General features: G+C 40.8%; 1 protein-coding gene across 2 annotated transcripts in view; it reads left to right on the top strand.

Moving 5' to 3' along the window:
• Positions 1-5,580: 5,580 nt before the first annotated feature.
• Positions 5,581-6,000, top strand: part of GLRB (glycine receptor beta) — a 93,784-nt gene continuing 93,364 nt past the window's right edge. The window contains exon 1 of one of the 2 annotated variants that reach the window (XM_073232537.1): positions 5,581-5,845. The gene's annotated coding sequence lies outside the window, so the exon portion shown is untranslated. The remainder of the gene's footprint in view (positions 5,846-6,000) is intronic. The other variant, XM_036992958.2, reaches the window with a different exon arrangement.

Below are 6,000 nucleotides of genomic sequence, written 5' to 3'. Positions count from 1 at the left end.
TACAAAGTTACTATAGTACAACAAATAAGCTCTGGGGATGTACTGTACAACATGATGACTATAGTTAGCAATGCTTTATTGTATATTTTAAAAGTTGCTAAGAGAGTAGATCTTAAAAGTTCTCATTACAAGGAAAATAATTTAACTATGGGAGGTGATGGATGTTAACTAAACTTATTGTGGTAATCATTTTGCAATATATACATATATCAAATCATGTTTTATAGCTGAAAATTATACAGTGTTTTATGTCAATAAAACTGATAAAAGTATAAAAGCTGGGCATGCTTTTCTTGAAAATATCTGATGGTTATAATGGCATCTGGGCTACATTTTGATGAAAAATTCATGAATGACTATTACAATTGAGGCTATCAATGGAGAAAAAATATGATTCAGTATGGAATGGGGAAAAGACAGTTATTTCCCAGATAACTGGTGTTGGGAAAACTGGACAGCTACATGTAAGAGAATGAAACTGGTTTACTGCATAACTGCATACACAAAAGTAAAATTGAAATGGATCAAAGACCTGAAGGTGAGGCATGAAAGCATCAATCTCTTAGAAGAAAACAGAGGCAAAAATATCTTGAACATAAGTATGAGTAACTTTTCTCCTGGGTACATCTCCCTGGGCAAGGGAAACAAAATAAAAAATAAAAGAGTGGGACTACAACAAACTGAAAAGCTTCTGTACAGCAAAGGTCACCAGTAGCAGAACAAAAAGGCAACCTACAGTACGGGAGAATATATTTGTAAATAATTCAGCCAATAAAGGGTTAGTATCCAAAATATACGAAGAGCTGATATACCTCAACACCAAAAAAACCTTATTTAAAAAACCCTATTAAAAAAATAGGTGGAGGACATATCTCCAAAGAAGAAATACAGATGGCCAACAGGTACATGAAAAGATGCTCCACATTGCTAATCATCAGGGAAATGCAAATCAAAACCACAATGAGATATTGCCTCACACCAATCAGAATGGCCACTATCCAAAAGACAAGAAATAGCAAGTGCTGGTGAGGATGTGGAGACATGGGAATCCTACTACCCCATTGGTTGGAGTGTCAATTGTTGCAGCCACCATGGAAAGCAGTATGGAGTTTCCTCAAAAAACTAAAAATAGAAATATGATTCAACCCAGTAATTGCACTTCTAAGAATATATCTGAGAAAAAACAAAATCCCTGATTTGAAAGATATATGCTCTCCTATATTTATTGCTACATTATTTACAGTAGCCAAGAAATGGAAGCAACCTAAGCATCCATCAATAGATGAATGGATAAAGAAGATGTGATACATATACACAATGGAATATCATTCAGTTATAAAAAAAAAGAAATCCTGCCATTTGCAACAACATGGGTGAACATAGAGGGTATGATGCTCAGTGAAATAAGGCAGGTGGAGAAAGACAAATACCATATGATGTCACTTATTTTTGGAATATAAATATATATCAAAACAGAATGAACAAAAGAGCAGCAGACTCAGACACTGAGAAGTGACTGGTGGTTAGCGTGGGGGAGCGGTTGGGGTGGGTGCATAGGGACGTTGAGGAAGATAAAGGGGCACAAAAATTCTCAATCATAATGTAGGTTGGTCACAGGGATAGTAGTATAGTATAGAGAATACAGTCAATGATTCTGTAACATTTTCCTATGTTGACAGATAGCAGCAGTATTAGTGGGGGAGAGGATTTAATAATACATGTAACTGTTGAACCACTGTGTTGTATGCATGAAACTAATATAAGATTGTATATCAATGATACTTCAATTAAAAAATGTGAGGGCAAAGAAATATGACTTGCGTAGAGAGAAAATAGGAAAGAAATGAGTTTATATATTCAAGACTAATATTTTAAGGCTATTTAGAAAGTAGCAAGAGTTGTAAGTGCTTATGCCATAGGAGCAAATGATTCGGTGAGTAAAATCTCTTTACTTCTACTGTTTGATTTCTTAATATAACACAGGATATTTAGGATATCATTTCAGTTTCATGATCAAGTGAATTAAAAATATACTACAGGTCATGTGAAGCTGGGTGCCAAGGAATTAGGGTTGTTATTGTGTTGAGATAAGCCTCCCAAAATGTTTGCAGATAGATGCAAATAAAGGGAAAAAAGGCAGGAACAAGTGTACAAAGGATCCCGTCAACTGAAAATCTATCATTGCATTAAGCAAATAGAAAAAAACAAAAAAAGGGGAGATACTTATTGCCGCACAACTAGATACCAGATATTTAACATAAATTGACCTTTCAGTTCTCAGAACAATTTTGCAAGTTATGCATTATTTTCATTTTACTGATAAGGAAACATGAAACTTAAAGACGTAAGTAAATAGGCCTAGATTTCCTCATTTATTCAGTACTATTTTGGGTGGTTGGATAGTATCAGTGGACAAAACCAGACAAATTCTCTGCCTTCATTGAGCTTACATTTCAGTGTTAAAAGAAAGGCAACAAATACTAAGTTGCGTAATATATTAGAAGGTAGTAAGTACTTTGAAAAAGAAAAGAAAAAGCAGGTAAGGAATCTTTGGTTTGGAGGGGCATTTTGCACTTTCAAATAATAATCCATAAATGTCCTTGAGATGGTGACAACTGAGAAAGATCCTGCAGAAGTTAAGGAGTTAGACCTGTGACTGACTGAGGGAAGAGCACTTTAAGCAGAGGGGACAGCAGGAACCTACGACCTAAGGTGGGCCCCTGCCTGGCGCTTGCCCTTTGGAGAAGCAGCAAGATCAGTGTGGCTGGAGCAGAGGGATGACGGGGGAAGAGTGGGAGAAGGCAGAGCTCTTTGGTGGGACTGCCTAACACCTGGGGCCTTGCAGGATTTGTGAGCACCATGGTTTCGAATACGAACGAAGTGCAGAGTCGTTGCTAGGTTCTGGACTGAGAAGTGACAAAACCTTACATATGACATCTTTCAAAGATGTCTGGCTGTTGTATTGAGAACAGTAGATGATGGTTGAACGAGAGAGAGCAGCCTGGAAATCATAATCCAATTTAGAGATCATGTTTGCTGAGTCCCGGTTTATTGCAGTAAAAATAGTGAGAAATTGCTGGATTCCAGAGATCATTTGAAAATACACAGGGTTTCCTCATAGACCGCATGTGGGGAGTAAGAAAGTCAAGAACCACAAGATTTTTGTCCTGGGCACTGGAAGGAAGGGGTTGCCAGCAACTGAGAAGGCTGAGTGTGGGGCAGATTTGGGGGAGAAGAACATTAGCTCTGTTTTGAATATGTTGAGTATGAAATGTTTATTAAATATGCAAGCTGAAATGGTGAGAAAGCATTTGGATATGAGTCTAGAGCTCTGGATAGAGGTCTATTTGGGAGAAATACACTGGGGAGTCATCAAAGTGGCATTTAAAGTTATGTGACTGAATGAAATTATGAGGTTAATGGAGATGGAGAAAAAATAGAGAAAGGGGACCAACACTTGATAGGATTGGGAAAAATAGTTTTTTTCATGGCATTATTTGGAACTTCCCCTGTGATAACATAATATGAAACAGCTTTAAAATACAGGTGAGTCGGGCATGTTAATAGAAGATATTTAAAATTCTGAACTTCACAGCTTCACAGGCTTGAAAGAGGTTATTTCAGGTCACCAACTGTATTTTCTAACCTATGCGCAGGAAATTAAACCAAAACCAAACTGAAACCCATCCAAACAGTTGGATATGCTTTTCCTATGGATAATCTGATGCTCCAGTGTAATATCCATATGTGGCATAATTAGAGACAATTCTAAAGAAGATGAACAAGTTAATTTTAGGTATTTTAAGCACAGAAGTTCTTCTAACTGTGTGTCTAAGATTTTAAGTGAAAAGTAAGTCTATTTCATTACATGAAGCTGACCACATCCTATTATTCTAAACTCTCAGCAATTCCTTATGGGAAAACTAAGTTTAAGGTTTTCTTCAGCTTCTCACCTGCCTTGTCATCCTCTTCCTGGTAATGAGATGGAAGACGTTCAGTTACAAATGTAAAAGATAATTTCCCTCTCCCTTCTGGGTTCTTGGTTTAATAAAAAAAGAGATAAAGAGTAGAAAAACAGACAGAAATTGAACATGCAGTATACCTCCAGTATACATGGGAAAGACCCAGGAAAACTAAGTGACTCCCCTTAAGGGTCCATGCCATCACCTTAAGTACCATGATCCAGTTAAAGACAAAATATGTTGGGTGGGGTTGGAGAGGTCAGTTATGGGAGGTTACCAGGAAAAGCACAGTAAGAAAGGGTAGGTTGTAAACAGATTCGCAGATTTGAATGTCTTCTCCACTGATCAGTTCCTAGAGTCAGTCATCCTCTTCCTGGTAATGAGATGGAAGACGTTCTTACAAATGGAGATCTCCCTTGTAACTGAGCATGTCTCTTACAAAGTGTAATTCCTATAGGGTTTTCACAGTTTCTCCTTTATTTCGTAAAAATAACCTGCTCAAGATAATCCTTATGCCAAAGAGACGTATTTTGGGGTGACAGATTCTGTTCCCCTTCACTTCCTTATATGATTTGTTCTCCAAAACTTGTGTCTGATAAAATTTATCAATACAGTTCTTCTTTATATACCTGTAAAATCCAAAGTCATATTCTGATTCAGCATGGAGGACACAAACAAGACTACTCTCTAAATAAAGATCAAAGGCTAATCTTAGGCAGCAGAGTATCTTGTGAAGCTTATTGAACATGGTTGTAAACAAGTTGATATATATAGATTGGTATTGGTTGAAAATTTTATTAGTATATACATCTGTAGGACCACAATACAATACTAAGTGATGGTCACTTGAGAAAACGTTTTCTTTAAAAAGAAAAAAAAATCAATTAGGCATACACTCAAGTGGTAATAAGAAAGCTTTGATAGTTTTCCAAGAGCTGCATAGCCAAATGAAGGGTTAGTTCATAAACACAAGTACTGCGAACACTTTGGTATGAGAAGGCTGAGATCCTCATTGACTCAAAAGTGTAAAAATCAGACTTTGAGTCTCTAATAAACTCCACTCAAGATATGTAACGCTAAGTAAATCCCTTAATATATCTGAGCCTCCTTATCTCCATCTGTAAAATGGGAATGAAGACATAAGACTTGCCCAGGTCTGAATGTTGTGAGGGCCAAATGAAATAATGCAGTGAACGATTTTGAAAATTTCAAGTTCTGGACACCTTAATTATGTAACAAATGTTAAAACAGCATTACCTACATGACTATGTGGATTTAGTAATTTTGACCAATTTGCTTTCTTAGCAAGGTCAGGCTTTTAGAAATTGGAAATAAGACTCGGAGGTTCACTTAGATGCCAGGAGTCTGGTGATGAAATCACAGAAACTGTTGTCTGCTTCTGTCCAAGAAAGTCAGTCCTAGTTCTATTGTGTTTTTGACGCTAGTGGTCAAGAACTGACCGCAGACGAGTCCAGCACCTTGAAAAACCTTCTCTGTGCTAACACTGCCCGGACCACCCGCCCGCGCTCCGCCCCCAATCCTCTCTAGCTCGCGACTAGAGGACATTTCTGCTGCTCAGAAACCCTGCTAGGCCGGGAGGGGACGGGGTTGTGACGATTCTTCCGCGCCGAGTCGGAATCCCCCTTCCCGTCCCCGCCTCCCGCTCTCTGGGCTCCGGGCGCCCGGCCCGCGGTGCCCGCAGCAGCCCCGACCGCGACTGCGGAGCCGGGGCGACGCGCGCCACGGCGCAGGCTCCGCGGTCCGAGCAGGCGCGTCACCGGTCGGCGGGACTCCGCGCCCCGCTCTGCGCCCGCCGCGCCCCCGCCGTCCGGGCCCCGGGCCGCCGCGTCCTCCCTGGCGGCTGCGGGCGGGGCCGCCTCGAGGTAGGGCCCAGGGGCTCCGCTCGGGAGGGCGGCCGGGCGGGGGCGCGGGCGGGAAGGAGTGCGGGCGGGGGCCGGGCCCGGGCCGGGCGGCGCGGCGGGCACTGCGGCCGCGGAGGAGGAGAGAACTGGCCCGCGCGGGGAGCGGGGCGCCGGGC

Source organism: Manis javanica, chromosome 3 (assembly GCF_040802235.1).
Source record: "Manis javanica isolate MJ-LG chromosome 3, MJ_LKY, whole genome shotgun sequence".
Taxonomy (NCBI): Eukaryota; Metazoa; Chordata; class Mammalia; order Pholidota; family Manidae; genus Manis; species Manis javanica.
Note: the sequence above shows the minus strand (reverse complement) of the source record. Positions and strands in the feature narration are given on the sequence as shown.